Consider the following 20239-nt stretch of genomic DNA (forward strand, 5'->3'; position numbering starts at 1 on the left):
AAAATAAATGTTGTAATATTCCCCAAAAATAATCTGTCAGGAAATGATTTGTGATAATCAGAAGCAGAGTTTAATCTCTAAGAACATTTTAGAGGTTGTAATGTGTTGATGTTGTAACGTTTAAATATCTCAAGGAAGGAAGTTGATTAAACTGAAACATTTTTCATCATAATTCTGCAGAAAAAGTACATTTTAAATACTTTTTAAATAAATGATTAAAAATGTCATAATTCAGGAAAACAACGTAATAATATTTGAGTAATAAGTCATTTTCTTTTTTAAGATTTCCAATTAAAACATAAAGAAATGTTTTAGGGTAATACAAAGGTATAGTATTGCATCTTCTCTGTAGCCTGCATCTCGTTGTTGTTGTTTAGTTGTTTATTAAAATTTCATAATTGTTGAAAACAACGATGAGTGAAGTCAAATATTTGTAGTAAAAAAGAAATGTGTTAAGATTTTTTTTAAGATTTCAATTAAAACCCGAAAGAAATGTGTTATACTGGTAATACTTAGAAAAAATACAAGGGTATAGTATTGCATCTTCTATGTATTCTGCATCTCATTGTTGCTGTTTAGTTGTTTGCGAGTTTTTCTTCAGGTTATTTCCCAGCTGCACTAAACTTTCCCTTCGCAATAAGAGCGTCTTCTCTCATCCCACAAAAGTTTTTGCCTCCCGACGTCACGCCAAATCTGCTCCGAGCCACTGAGACAAACTCGCCTGACTGATGAAGACAACCACTCTCTCTGAGCGAGAACAAAGAGGAGGAGAGAATATCTTTGTATGCAAATCAACCTCCAACTCCACCAACGCTGGGAAAAACACGCCGACATCAAAGACAGCGGCTGACAAGACTGCAGGAGAAGCAGCAGCTAAATGCTCGTTAGCTTGAATCCTGAAGGGAACCCCACCTCAACACCTACACAGACACATAAATAACATAAAGGAATCACAATGATATCAATTTACTGTGTGAGGTATCATCATCGAGAAATATGTGTTTATGTTATGTAGTGTCTCTACTTTAAAGAGTCCTCTCCTGCTGATGTTCAGGTGTATATCCGTATGTAGTGTCTCTACTTTAAAGAGTCCTCTCCTGCTGACGTTCAGGTGTATATCAGTATGTATGTCTCTACTTTAAAGAGTCCTCTCCTGCTGATGTTCAGGTGTATATCAGTATGTAGTGTCTCTACTTTAAAGAGTCCTCTCCTGCTGATGATCAGGTGTATATCCGTATGTAGTGTCTCTACTTTAAAGAGTCCTCTCCTGCTGATGTTCAGGTGTATATCAGTATGTATGTCTCTACTTTAAAGAGTCCTCTCCTGCTGATGTTCAGGTGTATATCAGTATGTAGTGTCTCTACTTTAAAGAGTCCTCTCCTGCTGATGATCAGGTGTATATCAGTATGTATGTCTCTACTTTAAAGAGTAAACTAAAGAGCTTTAAACTAGCACATTATTGATATCGGTCCGATTATTTATTATTATTATTTGAACTCTTGGCGCGCACTTTTGACCCCTGCAACACATGTGAAAACTCACCAAATTTTGCACGTGCGTCAAAAGTTGACAACATTTCGATGTGTAATTGGTTCCGGAACTTTGCGTCAAAACTTGCCTATCAGCCGTCACTCTTAAAGAGTCCTCTCCTGCTGATATGCAGGTGTGTATCAGTATGTAGTGTCTCTACTTTAAAGAGTCCTCTCCTGCTGATGTTCAGGTGTGTATCAGTTTGTAGTGTCTCTACTTTAAAGAGTCCTCTCCTGCTGATGTTCAGGTGTGTATCAGTTTGTAGTGTCTCTACTTTAAAGAGTCCCCTTCTGCTGATGTTCAGGTGTCTATCAGTATGTCGTGTCTCTACTTTAAAGAGTCCTCTCCTGCTGATGTTCAGGTGTCTATCAGTATGTAGTGTCTCTACTTTAAAGAGTCCTCTCCTGCTGACGTTCAGGTGTCTATCAGTATGTAGTGTCTCTACTTTAAAGAGTCCTCTCCTGCTGACGTTCAGGTGTCTATCAGTATGTAGTGTCTCTAATTTAAAGAGTGCTGTCCTACTATAAATGAGTGTCACATACATCCATAATTAATACTCATTCATATGAGTATTAATAGTGGATAACACACGCACACACACACACTTGATTGTATTGCCACTAACAGTGTGCAGTCTGGAGAGAGTGGAGGTTACATAACAGCTGTTCAAAGATGATTAAAGAAACTCCAGAGAGGAAGCAGAAACTCTGATACTGAAATCAGACAGGAGCTAGCAGATAATGAGAGATCACAAATGCAAAGTCTAATAAATAAATAATATTGGAGATATAATGTATCTATTTTTAAAATGCAAATAGCTTAGTGTTTAATTATCAAACTAACTTGTGTTTTAAATAGGATGTAATATGCAAAAACCATCAAACTAACTTTATGTTAAAAATAATTAAATAATGATAAGTATTAAGAAATAAATGTACTTCACTTTTCTGGGATTTAAAATACCAGAGTAATTATAATTAGAGATGAATGTGACCTCCTCAAAGTGCACATTTCTAAACTAAACAAAGCAGTATAAATAACAACATCTATTATATAAAAAAACTCAAGGCTTAAAATATGACTTAAATGATACGTTGTTGATAAAAAAAAAATTTGTTGTCAGAAAGTTATTCCACCATAAACCATTAAAAGTGTTAAGAAACACTTAATCTGTTGGAGAAACAAACTTTTTGTTGTTTAGTACTTAATTGTATGCTCAGTTGGAGTCCTTCACTGGGAACAGACCAGGACAAACACACTGAGTTTAACCCGTTGATATACACAAGCTATGCATACCCCTTCTAAGGGACAACATGGGTATAAAAATGACCCGTATTGACTTACAATGTGTGTACAATGAGTGTTTCTTAGCTATATTTTTGGAAATCCATTTATTTAATCATTTAATACTCCAAGTATTCATTAAATATCTTGTTTTTGATCATCACACATCCTTATTTTCAATCAACCTTTCAAACTAAAACTGTTTTTGTAGTAATGCATCAGGTTTGCACACATGGGTAAAAAATTACCCATGTGTGCAAGTGTGATAACAATGATGAAAAAAACGTTCTATAATAAAAAAAAAAAAAAAAAATTATTTTATCAGTGATTTGGACCAAACAATACATGTGGCTGGGTGGTGTGTGTGTTTGGTCTTTTTAGCCCACATCTTTCCATTGCTCCTGTAATGTGCTTTTTGAGGTGGGGCGTGCCCTCCATGCGCCTCTTCATTCACTATATTGACAAAAGTATTGGGCCATACACATCACACCTACAGGAGCTTTTATGACATCCCATTCCAAATGCTTAGGCATTAATATGAAGTTGGTCCCCCCTTTGCAGCTAAAACAGCTTCCACTCTTCTGGGAAGGCTTTCTATAAGATTTTGGAGTCTCTCTTTGGGAATTTTTGCCCATTCATCCAGAAGAGCATGTGTGAGGTCAGACACTGCGTTGGACGAGAAGGCCTGGCTCTCCATTCTAGTTCATCCCAAAGGTGTTCAATGAGGTTGAGGTCAAGTTCTTCCACACCAAACTCACCCAACCATACCTTTATGGACCTTGCTTTTTGGGGCTCTGTCATGCTGGAACAGAAAAGGGCCTTCCCCAAACTGTTTCCACAAAGTTGGAAGCATAGAATTGTCCAAAATGGCATGAAGCTCCTGGCACACAGTTTTGGTGCTGATATTAATGCCAGAGCTGGAACTCTGCAGTTATTGAGTCAGCAGAGCTTTACACACTATGCTCCATAATGTTCAAATATTACTGCTATCTTACACAATATATCAAATATCTTCTTAGGTAGAAGAAGTGTAAAATAAGACTTACATGATTCAGAAGTGCAAAAGCAGCCTGTTGAGTTGTGACAAGTTTGGCATGTGAAATGTGGTCAACAGTAAACATGTTCCTAACGGCAATCGTTCACAAATAAAAGCTTCCTATCAAATTCCTTAGTGAATACATGCTTGGACCAAATCACTGTAAAATAATTATTTATCTAACTATTTTAGTTCATACATTAAGAAAGGTAGAATGAAAATAATGATGTGTTGTGATCAAAAACAAGATATTGAACGAATACTTGGAATAGTAAATTATTTAATTAATTAATTTCCAAAAATATAGCTAAGAAACACTCACACATGCATCAAATAACATTGTAGGTCAATACTGGTCTTTTCTTTTTACCCATGTTGTCCCTTAGAAGGGTAGTGAAACAAAAATGATTTTTATTCAAAAAGGAAAGAAGGAAAAATGAAAGTAAGAATGTGTGATGATTCAAAACAAGTTAATTCAGGAATAACTGGAATTCTGAATTATTGTAATAATTTGGTAATTTGTTGCAAAGATATTTACAATTAAAACTCATTCGGGTCACTTTTGACCCATGTTATCAAAGTCTTAAACATATATTTTTCATTATAATTAAAGTGTGAGTGACTCTTCCAGCAGTCAGCGGCTTACCATGTCCAACTTTATAGGGGACCTGCCTCGGCTTCACATGCTGCTGTGTGTGCGTGAAAACACCCAGTGAAGAACCGGCGGAGAAGCGTGTGTGAGAAGCGGGAGAGAAGCGACGGCTGGGCGGCGTTTAGAGGAGAGGAAACCGGGAGGAGAGAGGGGGAGGGCGGGGAGCTGAGGAGAGCTTTCTCCCTGGAGGCAGAGATCCAGGCACTGACACTTTACCATCTTTCAGACACAAATCAGCAGGGATGGAAAGGAACCAGTGCATTTACTCAAGTACCACTCTTAAATACTATTGTGACATATTTGTACTTTGAGTATTTTTAATTACTACTTTCCAATTATTCTCAACTAGATTTCAGTTGCAACTTGTACTTTTTACTCCACTACAGTTCTTAAATAAACATGATTATATGATATGATGCAGTACTGTCACCTACACAGAATTTTACACAGAAATTAAATCAGTTTTCCGAATTATTTTATATGCACTGTTTGATCAATGACCAGTTATATCATTGAAGTAAAAAAACATCTGTGGTATATTTAATATATTTTTATAAGGATGTGAGATATGATTGAAGGTTGCAATGCATGTTGTCGCAGACATTTGATATGTTTTTTTTTACTTTATTAAAAACGACAATTCAAGACAACACCGACCCAAAACTCTTCCATCGGAGAAACGATGCAAATATAAGTTATTTATTTATATATTTTATTTTATTTATTTCATTATTATTTTATTTTCTGTTTTATTTTTGTTATTTGTTGTCTAAATGTCTAATTCAATATTGTTTTCAAGTTTTATATAAAAATGTTTGAAAACAATAATGTATTTAATTCTTATTCGTATCACTCAGGGTTTCCTATGACATCATGATGGTATCGGATGCAGGTGAATGCGTGGTTCTGGTGTTGTTGGACCTGAGTGCAGCGTTTGACACAGTGGACCACGCCATCATGCTAGATGGACTCAGGGGGTAGGCATCTCAGGGACTGCCCTCAAGTGGTTTGCCTCGTACCTCAATGGGAGAAGTTTCTCCGTGGCCGTGGGCCCGTTCTCATCACACAGCACTCCCCTATCCTGTGGCCTGCCCCAAGGTTCTGTTTTAGCCCCCCTTCTTTTCCCCTTTACATGCTCCCATTAGGCCCCTTAATTAGCCAATTCAAGGGTGTCTGGTGGCATCACTGTTTCGCAGATGATATCCAGATATATTTCTCTTTCAAACCCGTCAAAACGGAGAATTTAAACCCCCTGATTACATGTCTGTCTGCCATTGAGGAGTGGATGTCAAGCAACTTCCTACAGCTCAATGCATCAAAAACGGAAGCCTTGATCTCAGCGGCTGATCGCCTCTAAGGTAGCAAGCCACCTGGGTTCATTTAGTGGTAACGTTAGGGCAAACATAAAAAACCTTGGTGTAACCTTCGATCAGTCTATACAGACAAACACATCAAACTCTTGACCCGTACCTGTTTTTTCCACCTCAGGAACATTGCCAAGCTCAGGGGCTTTCTATCCAATGCAGAACTGGAGATGGCTATCCATGCCTTTATTTCATCCCGGCTTGATTGCTGTAATGCTCTGTTCTCCTGCCTCAACGACACATCAATAAACCGGCTACAATAGGTCCAAAATGCTGCAGCCAGATTACTGACTCGGTTAAAAAAACATGCTTCATCACTCCGATCCTTTCTGCCCTGCACTGGCTCCCTGTCCATCTCAGAACCCAATGTAAGGTATTGTTTTACACATATAGAGCTGTCCATGGCCAAGCCCCCGCCTACAGCCCTTTCATGCATGAATTATGAAAGCCTCAGTCAGGATTTTTTTACCAAGTGTTATTATTGCTCTTGGGGCATGAAAAACAAGATTTGAACTTTTTTTTTTTTAATCTAGTTTTTTCAAAGAGATTTTTATATGTCCACTCAGGTGGACAGTATGCGTTCAGGGTTTGAACTGAAGAGATGTACATTTTGAAAAAATGATAAATAAAGATGTGCAAACTTAAAATTACATTATAATAACATAAGTATATTGATTTACGGCCCAAAAAGATATTGCAGATGAAGTATTTTAAAAAATGACCAGGGCCAGGGGCCAATTTGAGGCCCCACGCACAGTTATTTCATGAGTGCTAGTGGAGCCTCGCAGCGGCAAAACCGTGCCGCGCCACTCTAATTGCGCCACATAAGCGCATATAGGTGCGCCTCAGATGAGGCCCCCCTCCGCAAGGTGTGGCCCCCTCCACAAGGTGAGGGCCCACACAGTCTGCATGATCTGCCTGTAGGGAGGGACGGCCCTGGGTACAGCAGCAGCAGTATCAGTATGAATTGTAGTGGTTAATCATGATTTCCTGCAAACATAAAATCAATACTTTGATAATTTATTAATTATATGATTCCTTAGTTGTTACTTGATGTCACCACATTTTTTATACCTGCAGGGGACGCTTTCCATAAAAGGATTGGCAAGATATAGATGGGTGACTTGGTCCATTTGGCTTTCTGTCGTCCATCTTAGTTTATCATGCACTTACACTGACTTGGCACTGAGTGGCAGTGTATGGGATGATGCAATAGGGTGCTGTAGTGGCTGACAAAAACAATGCATAAGAAAACACCTTTTGAATAGCTGTCCACTGTAGTGACCTCTATGCATGAAAGGGTTCGACCTTATCCACCCTCACAGGACAACCCGGGCCCTGAGGTCCTCCGAGCAAGGCCTCTTAAGGGTGCCCCGAACCAGGCTAAAAACTAAGTGGGACCGTGCCTTTGAGGCGGTGGCCCGATGGAAGGAACTCCCCCAGAAACTGAGAGCCTCTGTCTCAGTGGAGGTTTTTAAGGGACAGCTAAAGACTCACCTTTTCCGACAGGCTTTTGGGGCGTCGGAGGAGGTGAGATTGTAGCTGTTTTTCATTGGTGTTTTATCCTGTCTTTTACTGGATGTGTTTTATGCCTTTTATTATAAACAAAAAAAAATTCTCCCAATGTTTAAAATCCGTCCCGTGTTTATATATACATTTATTTATTTATTTATTATTATTATTATTATTATTATTATTATTATTATTATTATTATTATTATTAATAATAATGTAATTATTTATTTTAATACAGTTAGTTTTTTCACCACAGGGGGCAGTGAAATTATGTTTAAAAGAAAAGCTAAAATCCCATAATGCATTGCGGTGGTCCGTTTCTAGCTTCCGGTCCTCAGAAGCTCCACGTTGCAAACAGACGTTGATGCAGATTTTATACTGAATGTAATGTGTTTAAGAGACTTTAAAACACATACCAAGAGTTAGGTTATACTTGGAGGGTGATTTATCCGTGCTTTTATCCGTTAAACCGTGTTTTTGTTGCCGTTTTTTGTTCGTAGCTTTTTATACCACATGGCTGATCGGTAAACATAAGTAAAGGCATTAAAGGGAGATTAGTGTGTTTAACGGCAGTGTTTTATCAAGGAGAAGAAAGACTGAAGAACCAGGACGAGGAGGAGAGCGAGAGGTAACGTGTGTCTGTGTGTCTGTCTGTGTGTGTGTGTTTTCTATGACCTATTTTTTTATTAATACAATTAAACTGAAGAAGGTTTAATGACCTAGAGATATCCTATTATTCCACTGCTTATGTACACATGTTGTAAATAATGGTTAAAACCTCAGTAAAGGAAATAAACAATGTGTTTTTCATCTTATCACAAAGTAGAGGTAGGAATATATCCATCCTCTCTCTTTTGCTTCATGTCTTCTATTATTATAACTTTCATCATTGAGACAGAGGAAATCAATCATGTTTTTTAACATCACCGGCAGCAACAGAAATATCAGCAAAAGTGTGTTTATCAAGTTGTTTATTTGTATTATATTTGCAGCAAGTATATAGAAGCAGCTGTTCTGGGAATCAGACAGACTCAAGCTATAATCGTTAAATATCTATTAAAAGAAAGGACACGTACAAAATCAAATTCTGAAAGTAACACACAAGTCTGTAGGACAGCAGTAAGCAGAGGTCTGGGTGGACGATGTTCCTGATCTCTGTTTTGCTTTTTTATTTTTCTCTTGTTTTTCTCTGTAATTAGGACAATTCTGGAGAAATTGATCTGCTGGAGAAGGACCCCTAATCTCAAAAGTGCACAGCGGATAATCAGGACAGAGCTGCCATCCACCTGGACCCCCCCGAGGTGCTGGAGAAGGACCCCTAACCCCCAGCGGATCATCAGGACAGAGCTGCCATCCACCTGGACCCCCCCGAGGTGCTGGAGAAGGACCCCTAACCCCCAGCGGATCATCAGGACAGAGCTGCCATCCACCTGGCCCCCCCCGAGGTGCTGGAGAAGGACCCCTAACACCAGCGGATCATCAGGACAGAGCGGCCATCCACCTGGACCCCGAGCAGATCTGGTAGGCCGAACACATATGGTACTGACACCGTTTCTCAATCGCGAGTACACATGCTGCAGAGCAACTATTTCAAGTATTCTACGTCAGAGGGACGCAGAATGCTGGGCATTTAACATGCATTTAAACAGTCCTTCGGCGCCACTCGATGACGTAGTATACTTGAAATGGTTGCTCTGCAGCAGTTTTACTCGACGGCCACTGTGTGCCCTCCTTTCTCTTCTTTTCTTCTCTTCCCGGACTGCAACCGGATAACACGTGCTTTTCTGCTGCTCAATAAATCCAACTTTGCACATTCAATGCACCGCCTCCGACTCCCTTCTCTCGGCACTACACCACAGTAAAAGTAGTCATTGTGCAGATTGGTCCATTTCAGAATAATATATATGATATGTTTTATAATGATTGATCATGAAAGTGTTCTCAAGGCTGGTAAAGGTGCAGCTAGTTTGAATGACTTTGTATACTGCAGGGTAGCTTGTGGATTTACTCCAGGTGGAACTAAAGTCTGATTTAACACTTGATTATATTTCAAATCATTCATCCACATCTGTAAAGTAACTAAAGGTATTAAATACATGCAGTGGAGGAAAAGTATGCCTTTTACCTCTGAACTGGTCTAAAAGTACAAAGTAGCATTACATAGAAATACTCAAGTAGAGTAAAGTACCTCTAAATAGTACTTAAGTTCAGTCCTTGAGTAAATGTACTTAGTTACTTCTCACCTCTGCTATGAACCTACAAAGTAGCTGTAGATTTGTTTTGTTGTGTCTATCGGTTGTATTGAGTTGCTTGTTTTGTGTCAGCTGTAGTTGTGTTGATTATTTCAGAGACAGCTGGAGAAGGAGCACTGAGAGCAGCATGGAGGAGAACAAAAAGACCCCTGGAGCTCAGGTCAGTGTGCACTTCATCACAATATATTCCTATCACTGTTATCCCCAAATGAAAGATCACAACCTGTTTAGAAAATACAATATGAATGCACAATATGGTTAGATATAGGTTAGAACGTTGCTGTATACGATACGATAATACTTTATTTGTCAGATCAAGACTGAAATGTGACTTGCATCACAGCAGCTCCACGTGTAATCAACATCAACAAATATCAAGACACAATACATGAAAAACAAACAACAAACATGTAACATAACAGCAGGATCAGTGAGAGACAACCTGCTCAAAGAGCCTTCAGCGTGCTTTTGATCTGGATTCAGCTCTGTGTTTACTGAGAGGACTGACTGGAGCACAAAGGATGCTTCAGTCTGACTTTATTGAATCTCCATTAGATGGCAGCAGTTCATATTCTCTGTTCAGAGCATGCTTTGGGTCCCAGGTGATGTTGTTGGACAGCCTTTCAGGTTATTATGTAATGCTGAGTCAGAAAGTCTCTGACAGGGTGACCAGCAATCTTTGAGCAGATTATTAACAGGTGGAGCAGTTTTAATTTGAAAGCTGTTGACAAACAATTGGGGTGTTAGTGTTAGTGAGTTGTCAACGGGGGCGAGACATTCTACAGCTGGCCAGTCCGCCCCTGAAACATGTCTCTGCACACGTTATTATTAATAATAGTAAAACAAATAACAGTGTTTCCCTTACATCGACATACAAAACCCACAGATCCTCAACTCCGGTGTGTCTCACTCTTTAAGGCGAGACACGGCAGGCAAACACATTGTTTTTCGTGCACTGGTCAAATTTGATATGTTGTGCTATTTTGATTCCATAACATGTTTTTCTTTCAGGCTTTTGGAAGGGAAACGTACAAAATACACATTTAGGTGTTTATTTTTACTATAGTTTGGCTATTTGCGTCTGTAGGTTTCTCCTAAATTCACCAAAAGTTAGCATTCTAACGTAACATAAAGTACCACGACCGCTGTGTGCACCATGTAATCAGAGGTATCGTTGGAAAGCTCTGTCTCTCCTGCACAATCTCATCGGATCCAAATATGGTCATTTCCTTTGTCGTGAAAGTACAAAGGGGTTAAACCAAAAAACTAAATCTCACTTCAGTAGCACTTACATAGACTAATAAACCCTACAGTTATATTCCTATCAATATTATGAAGGTTTTCACCGAAGGGTTTGTTTATATATCATTCATAGCCTGAATTATATAACATTTTATACCTAAAAACATGGCGAAAATTTATATTTTAGGGCTTTTGACAGTTTTTTCTGATGTATGGAGTGATAAAAAGAGATATCCTAAATCCCTTCTGTAAAAACTTTAGATTCTAATATGACTACAAAATGAAACAAGAATTTCAAACCTGACTTTATCCAATGTTCAGAATTGTGTTCCTGAAATGTGTTAACATATGTGCATATTTAATTAGATTATGGCTCATTTGCATGGGGGTGGGGGGTGCAGTGCCCCTACAAGTAGAATCAAATGTGGGAAACACTGGATAATAATAAATAATTATTTAAAAAAATTGTATTTTTTTATTTTGAATCATCTTACAACCCTCACTTTGGGAACCCCTGCTGTAGAACCATGTGTAGAACAGACAAAATCACAGATGTAAAGAATAACAGAAGAATTTCTCTGCTCGCCCAAAAAGACCTAAGGCAGCAGAGAAACTAAATTATTTGTTTTGTCCTTTTGCACAGATATTCAATGTGCTCTTTCCATGACAGTAGGTGGTCAATCATTACACCCAAGTATTTTTATGAAACTCCCTGCTTGATTTGATCTGTATGGATGACAATGAGGACTTTATGGGAGTCAGATGGTGAGCCAAAAACAATTTCCTCAGTTTTCGTGGTGTTGATCTCCAGAGCATTGTTATCAGTCCACTCAACCACCTGATTTACAGCCTGTTGGTGCAGCTCAGGGTCGTCTGTGTTACTTAGCAGAGATATTATTGCAGTATCATCAGAGTACTTAATTATGAATTAATGTGGTGTGTTGGAACGACAATCATCAGTGTAGAGAGAGCAAGGCAAGTTTATTTATATGGCACCTTTCAAAGTGCTTTACAAAAGGGAAAGACAGAAAATGGCATTTAAACCTTTTTTCTGTCCTTTAACCTGTTAAACCCCAAGCCTGTTTTTCAGGTCTCAGGCTCAAATGTCACTTGTTTTGAATCAATCTTGATACAGGGTACTTATATGTTATAGTTTTGATTCCTAAAGCCTTTAGTCTACTATCCCATCATTCAAGGGTGGTTTTCACTATCAGTAAAGGATCATTTTTGGACGGACACAATAATTAATTTTTTATTTTTTTTACTATGTTCAATCTGAATTTACTTTAAAATAAAAAAAAATCTATATTGATTCTGACTTTTCTACATCCAACTCACAGGTTTATCATTGTTTTGAGAAAAAAAGATTATGAATTTACCCCTTTTTTAGAAGTAAAGTTATCGTCATTTGTTCTGGGAATGTCATTTTCGAGCCTGAGACCTGAAAAATAGGTTCGGGGCTTAACAATTTGAGTAGTATTCAAACCAATTAAGAACTGTTGCCGAAAGTCCCACCCAGTTTTCTATTCAGTCTAGTAATATGTTGTGGTCAGTGTCAAACACAGCACTGAGATCTAATAATACTAACTGCCACTGTCTGTGTTTAAGTGGATGTCATTGAAGACCTTAACAAAAGCAGTCTCAGTGATGTGGTTTGGTCGAAAGCCTGATTGGAACACATCCAAACAGTTATTTGAATTCAAGAAAATACTCAGCTGTTGAGAAACTACGTTTTCAATGATTTTACCTAGAAATGGGAGGTTTGATATGTGCTTGTAATTGTTCATTACTGAAGCGTCTAGATTATTATTTTTTAAGAGCGGTTTAATGACTGCAGTTTTCAGGGCCTGTGGAAAAACACCTGAGTGAAGAGACTTGTTTACTATATGAAGTAGATCTGAGGCCATGCAATGAAACATTTTTGAAAAAGCCTGTTGGAATAATATCAAGGCAGCAGGAGGATGATTTCAGAAGTTGTATAATGTCTAGGTTTTTATCATTAATCTGATGGAATTGTGTCATGGTGTTTCAAGTCAATTGATTTCAAGTGGATACAGGGACAACACATCTGCTGTACCTGATGCAGAGGCACTGACTGCTTGTCTAATTTTCTGAATTTTGTCAGTGAAGAAGGCAAAGTCATTGCGATCCCTGGTGGATAGAAGTACAGAGGCTACTGACTAGGGCTGTGCGATTATGGCAAAAATCATAATCACGATTATTTGGGTCAATAATTAATATCACGATTACTTTGACGATTATTCATTGACCATTTATTGAACTTTAAAACAAATATTTTTTTACCAATAAACAAGATCAACAAATATGTTGGAGCGCACTTCCAAAACCATACTAAACATAGTGATATATATATATATATATATATATATATATATATATATATATATATATATATATATATACACAATATGATAAATAAAAATAAATTAGACCAAAATAAATTAAATCAAATATGTTGCAGTGCACTCTCACAACTTACTGAAAACTCCTTAACATAGCCAACATTTTGGTAAAACATATTCAACATATTCCACTCAGTTAAATGTTGAAGGCTGGCCAACCGTCATGGTCCAGAAGTAACAGGAAATAAATGTTGAACTACAATTTTAAGACCAAATAAAAATGTTTTGGCCACCATGGCAAATGCTGGTAGGGCTTCTCATGTCATCTCTTAAAGATATTTTGAAAGAAACACCAGCCTGTTCGCATGGTCTGGTTTCAGAGATGAGCGCAGGCAGGTGAACATATTGCCACCTGTACTGAAGACTCTCTCTGAAGAGGAACTTGTGGCAGTGCTGCCACATATGACACAGAAAAAAAAGAAAAGACTCTGAACCCTTTCTTTGCCATTGTATAAAAATAGTATTGCTACAAAAGTATAAATTAGGCTTACTAATAAGACAACTCAGATCTGCTGCCAAAGTGCAATAAAAAAGACAAAATTAATAGAATCAAACCCTTTTTTTAATGCATTTTATTAGAGTATAAAAAGAAATGCCTTTTTAGAAATAGGATGCAAGCAACACTAGTTTCTTAACCTGAATTGATAATAGACTATAATCAATTTAAACAGAACAGATCTTAATGTTTGCATTCTTATACCATTTTGTACAATAATTATAATGAATAAGTTCAAACAAACTCAAACGTACAGCTGATTAATAATGGTATCTAACTTGAGTTTTTATTATATCAAAAACCTGTTGAAATGCTAGTGTTATTTTTACTGTCCCCCAAAAGCGCGTCGGCAGCCTCCAGGAATTCTTCTTTCACAACTTCGCCGTCTTTGAAAGACTTCATGTGTTTCGCAAGAACGTGACTGACACGATAAGATGCTATGGTGGCAGCCTTGCTCTTGTTGTTGGGCCTGGTGAAAATTGACTGCTGTGCATTTAGCTGTCCTTTCAGGCCCCTCCCCTTTTGGGAGCATAGGGCACAATCAGGAGGGAATTCCATCTCGTAGCGTTTGTGCACTGTTTTGAAATGCCGCTCCTAAATTACCCTTCTGCGATAAAGCCACGCTCGCATTGCAGATGAGACAGATGGACTTATAGTCATTAGGGCTGCAACAAACGACTAATTGGATAATCGATTAATGAAACGATTAATCGACTATTCGGATTATTATGCCTTGCACAATTTCTCAAACGCTCTTCTTTAGCCATCAACTTTTAGATTTAGCTTGAGCTTGTTTTAGGCATGTGGAAACTAACAATGAAGACAATAAAGATGAATACTTGATTCAAAAATACATATATTATTAAATTAACTAAACACATTTTGAACAAAATTAACATTGCTTTTTATTTAAATAAAATAAATAGTATTTCACATCAAAAGAAACAACAGTGTTGACAAATCTTATTAAATAATCTGATAACAGAACTGGTAACAGAATAGCTGAAACTTTAACAAAATAAATAACTCCGTTACCTCTAATCATTAACCCATGTTTGTATAATGTAGTTAACTCCGTGTGTTGCTGCTAGCATACATAACACCTGACGTGGAAACGTTACTCGTGGATGGGGCTACAGAGCTGCTAGAAAGACAGTCGAACCCGGTGCATTCCTCCGTCTGAATGTGGTGCACTTTTGCTAAATGTTTAGACAAATTGCTCGTGTTACCACCCTTACATGCTAAACTCTTATTGCACTTTTGGCAACGAGCATCGAGACGGTTTTAACCACACCTCGGAGTGCGTTCTCTCCGCCATCTCCGCAGTGTGTTGCTGCATGACATGTAGCAGCTGCCTGTGTGTAAACTGCCCCGCCCCCTCGCACATAGACCGGGGAGAGAGATCTCGTCTGATCGAAAATACATCATAGACGTATTTATTTGTCTTTTTGCATGTTAGAAACGAGTTGGCGACACTAATACTGCGATATAATCTTTTTGTAGCAACAATACATGACGTATACCGATAAAAGGACCAATAACGTTGGAGCTTAACGGCGCGTAGAACACACGTGATGACGTCACCAACGAATCGACGACTGAATTAGTTGGCAACTAATTTGGTAATCGATTAAGTCGATTAGTTGTTGCACCCCTAATAGTCATCCTCCCACTCTGAGTGAAAATTATATATTTTGGTCTTTTTTGCTTCTGCCATAATTGCGGTCTTGTGTGTGTGCAGACTGTCACTGCTGTTGACACGGACAACGTCAGCGCACTAGTGCCCACCAGCCACGCCCCGACACATGGGGTGATGCCGGCCAATCACAAAGCTTTGATGCGTTCAAGTGCATTATTCTGGCACAGGAAGATTATGTAACAGGACATTAATGATAAAACAGAATATTGTTGTTCTATTTTTAGACACATCTCACAATCGACTGGGAATCTCCCCTCAAATAATACCGAGACGGCATCGCGTAACGCTTGTCCAACGTGTTGACAAGTTGCTTAAAGCCCTGGTTGCTAACAGTGCTAACTGGGCACATATCTTTAGTGATGTGAAATGTAATGGCACCTGTAATGTCTCTGCAAGCTCGTCGCGTAGGCCGTTGCTCTGTACAATGGGTCCTGAATCGATGACTGTGATGATGTGGTGGATGAAGTCGAGCGGGCATCTACTTTTTGGTCTGCTTTTTGTTGTATTATTGCCCGGTCGTATTGCACTTTGCGGTTGTATTTCAGATGATTAAAGAGATCGGTTGTGTTAGCGTGTGCTACCAACACAACCAGCACTGTACTTTGTTTTGCTCCACGTCGGATTCCTGAAAGCCAAAGTACTTCCAAATAGTGGAAATAGTTGTACCCTTCTTTTTAACGAGTTGCTGCTCTTGTTCTGACATCTTCGCTTGCGCTGAACACTCACAACACATGTCACTCCCACGTGGCCGAGTGAGCTTTTAGGGAGGGGCGAAAGCGCACCCAGCAAAATAATCACATTTTGTCAATTATGCTGTTTTCATAATCGTCGCAAGCCATAATCGTAATCGCGATTTAAAATACGATTAATTGCACAGCCCTACTACTGACACTGGGGTTTAGTCTGTCAACGGTAGCAAACAAGGCACATGCGTTTTAGTTTTTGGCAATGATGTCAGAGAAGAAAAACTGTCTTGCATTTTTCAATTCCAAATTATAAAAGCCAAGTCTCTCTTTATAAATGCCAAAATGAACCTAGAGATGAGTTTTTCGCCACCTGCGTTCAGCTTTTCGACACTTTTTTTCTGTTCTCACGCTCATGGCCTTTTTCCATGGAGATATTTTCTTGCCGGTCACTTCCTTTATCTTAGGTGGTGCAACATTTTTGATTTTTAAATTAAAATGATCTACTAGCTCATTTACTGAGATGTTAGCAGGGGCAAGTGTGAAAGAAAAAGTTAGTAAAACATTTCCTTAATATTTTCAGTGAAATATCGCTTTGTGGTTACCTCTTTTTGAACATTTGTGAACAGAAATAGAGCTCTCAAAGAAAACACAGGAATGATCAGAGATCGCAACATCAGTCACCACAACATTAGAGATATTCAGACCCTTTGAGATAATTAAGTCCAGAGTGTGCCCCTTATTGTGCGTGGGCTCCGTCACATGCTGAGTCAGTCCATAGTTATCAAGAACACAAAACAGTTCTTTAGCCCCTCTGTCCTGGGGGTTGTCAACATGGATGTTAAAATCATCAACAATGACTAGACGGCCAAAGTCAATACACACTATAGACAGCAGTTCAGTGAAGTCATCAAAAAAGCTAGTAAAGAGCACAGCTGAACTCACGCTGCCCTGGGGGGCCCCTACATTGGTTGTGATGGCAAATTACAGGGTTTTGTTAACCTTCACAAGTTGCTCTCTCTCTATTGTGTTGAATACTGCTGAGAAGTCTAGGAAGAGGGCTCTTGCATAGGTGTGACGTTTATCTAAATGTTTAGTAATGATATGAACCAGAGTACAGTGTTTCCCCTATATACAAATAGTGGCGGCGCTGGTAGCTCTGGAAGGGAAAAAAATGTTTTGACCGTTGGCGCTCATCCAAATGTTCGGCCTTGATGTCACAACATTCATAATTAAGTAAATGTAACACCCTTTTCACCCCTTACACGTTTAATTTGCCCTGTACGTTGGGCGCTAGGTTAACTAGGTAAAATAAGATATGAATGAACAACAAAAATAAAATAAGCTACATTTATTTGTTATTGGCTATGGTAGGTTATTGTTTATGTTCACATAATTATTTGATTATTAAAATGTAAACCGATCTTTTTCATAAGGGCGTTTTTAGAGTTGTACCCCCTAGATCAGGGGCCGTATTCACAAAGGATCTTAGGGCTAAAAGTAGCTCCTAACTGGCGAATTTAGGAAAACTCCTAAACATAATGGGCGTGTCAGTCTTAAATTTAGGACTCTTAATTGTATTCACTAAGAGCAATTCACAAAGTATTTTAGGCCTAAAAGTAGCACCTAAGTTTTGGAGAGCTTAAAAGTCCTCGAGAGGACTCCTAACTCAGTAAGACCTATTCATAAAGAATCTGAAAATTGCTGCGAGACGAAATGTTTTGGAGACAATGGAAGACTGTGAATTGATCAAGAGATATAGGCAAAATCGTGAGGGTATCAAACTTTTTGTGGAATTAGTGCAGGATGCAATAACTTCCCCGACTAACAGGAATAACCCGATTAGTCCGGAAATAAAATGTTTGGCAACACTACGATATTTAGCAACAGGGAAAATGCAACTTTGCAATGCCGACGATTTAGGGATATCGCAACCATCAGTCAGCCGTGCCATAAACCAAACCATCAACGCGCTCTCTAGACCACATATCATCCAACAGTTTATCCGGTTTCCTTTGGACAATCAAACACTACACAGGATCAAAGCCAACTTCATGGCAATTGCAGGTATGCCTGGTGCGGTCGGTGCTATTGACGGGACGCACATAAAAATAATTGCGCCATCAAAAGATGAGGACGTGTTCGTCAATAGAAAGAAAGTACATTCCATCAACACGCAGATTGTTTTCAATCATCATGATAGGGGGACTTGAACGGCGGTATGGGCTGTTATTGAAAGTGTTTAAGTGCTGGAAATATGCTCATTGGATAATAGTTTGTGGGGTGCTTTTAATTGCCCCCTTGATTTAATGCAATTTACGTATTTCTATTGTTTGCTCTCTCTCTTTAACGTGCATATACAACGTCATTATCGTGGCCTGCACAAACTTGTCATCATGCGTGTATTCTGCTAACTGCACTGTCCTTAACTATTTGATAGGAATACATTTCTAGCCTAGGCTATTTCCTTGTTTTAGTGGGCTCGTTTGTGGGATGTTGCGGATGAGTTTCACCGAGACCGCCTGCTCTGAACAACCAATCCCCGTACTGACCGCTTCTAAACTCATGCACGAGAATTGACGTAATCCATAGCAACGGCGCGTCACTCTTAGTTCACTCTTAGTGATTTATCCTTAGTATGAGTAGGTCTCAGCGGCTTTGTGAATAACTTTTAAGAAAAAACTCCTACGTAAAATGTTTTAGCGCGAGTTAGGAGCACTCCTAGCGGTAAGATAAAATGCTTTGTGAATACGGCCCCAGGTCTCTAGTAATTGTGTGCTCAAAGTGCACCAGATTGAAGCATTTTACTGTAAAATGTTAAAAAAAAAATCAATTCAAACCTGTTCATGCAATACTGAATACATTTGAAGCCATTTTGACGTCTATTACCTATGCCAATAAGTTTCTGTTTTTGCAGTGTATTTGTCTTTTGTAGAGATTTTTCATTTATTCTTTACACATAAAATGTCGCCTAAAATCTCACCTAGGGCAGCAAATTGTCTAGAACCGGCCCTGGTACTAGGCCTCAAGAGCCTTTCTTGTGCTGACACATAGAAACAAATTGGCGGGGCGCACTTGGCACGCGCACACACTACAACATTCCACGCGCTCACATTATGCTGCGCCCACGTGCCTTAGCACCGCTGCTATGACTCCATCCTAGGGGAAACACTGGAGTAGCAACAGCATCTTCCGTACCACCGCCTTGCTTATAGGCAAATTGGTATGGATCAAGTAGCCGATACCGATTTTTCCCGATCTTTATGCTATGCATTAAGAGGAAAAAAAGGTAACAGATAACGGCTGCTCATGCAACGCGATGAGTTCAGCTATCTTGGCTGTTATTTTTTTGGCCTTTTCACTGTTCTGGGGCAGTTTCTCTTTCCTTTTTAAAAGTGTCGGTTGTTTCAGTGCCGTTACCTGAGTGGCCGCTGTGTACTCGTCTTGTTGTTGTTTTTTTGTCAGGTGGCGTATTAGATTGGTCGTGTTGAACGTAGCTCTGTTCTTTCCACCACGCGGAACCTCCACCTTGCAAACATTGCATCTGGATTTTACACTGCCTTCGCTTTCAACTTTATAATACTTCCAAACTCCTGACATTTTCTCTGTCCCGACTCCCGAGTGACCAGCTTAACGTAGCCCCTCGTTAGCTTACTGCTACTATTAGACACTCTGTTGCCAGATTTGAGAGAAATAAGCAACCAGGTCAATGAAAACAACACATACGTAATGTTGTGTAATTTTAAATCAAAACTAAGGCCTCAGGATGACTAAGACGTGCACATGGTCATTTTTGTTTTGGAACATTAAATAAAATAATACAAATATTTTATTAAAAAAAAGACTTCACAGTTTGTACAGAATATCAGTATGACAATACAACACCCTCTGTCCTTAGACCCTCACATCGTACAATTTAAAAACTTCCGGAGAAAACCCACAGTTTAAAGGGAAAAATGGGAGAAACCTCAGGGAGAGCAACAGAGGAGGGATCACTCTCCCAGGACGGACAGACGTGCAATAGATTCCGTGTGTAAATTGAAAAGATAATGCATTTGCAACA

The 20239-nt window shown here is 38.9% G+C and overlaps 1 protein-coding gene across 1 annotated transcript in view; it reads left to right on the plus strand.

The window, feature by feature from the left end:
• Positions 1-7701: 7701 nt before the first annotated feature.
• Positions 7702-20239, plus strand: part of LOC307028186 (uncharacterized protein) — a 54936-nt gene continuing 42398 nt past the window's right edge. The window contains exons 1-2 of the mRNA XM_079663001.1: positions 7702-8009; positions 8581-8902. The gene's annotated coding sequence lies outside the window, so the exon portion shown is untranslated. The remainder of the gene's footprint in view (positions 8010-8580; positions 8903-20239) is intronic.

The sequence above is a fragment of the Notothenia rossii genome (assembly GCF_949606895.1).
Source record: "Notothenia rossii genome assembly, chromosome: 2".
Classification (NCBI taxonomy): Eukaryota; Metazoa; Chordata; class Actinopteri; order Perciformes; family Nototheniidae; genus Notothenia; species Notothenia rossii.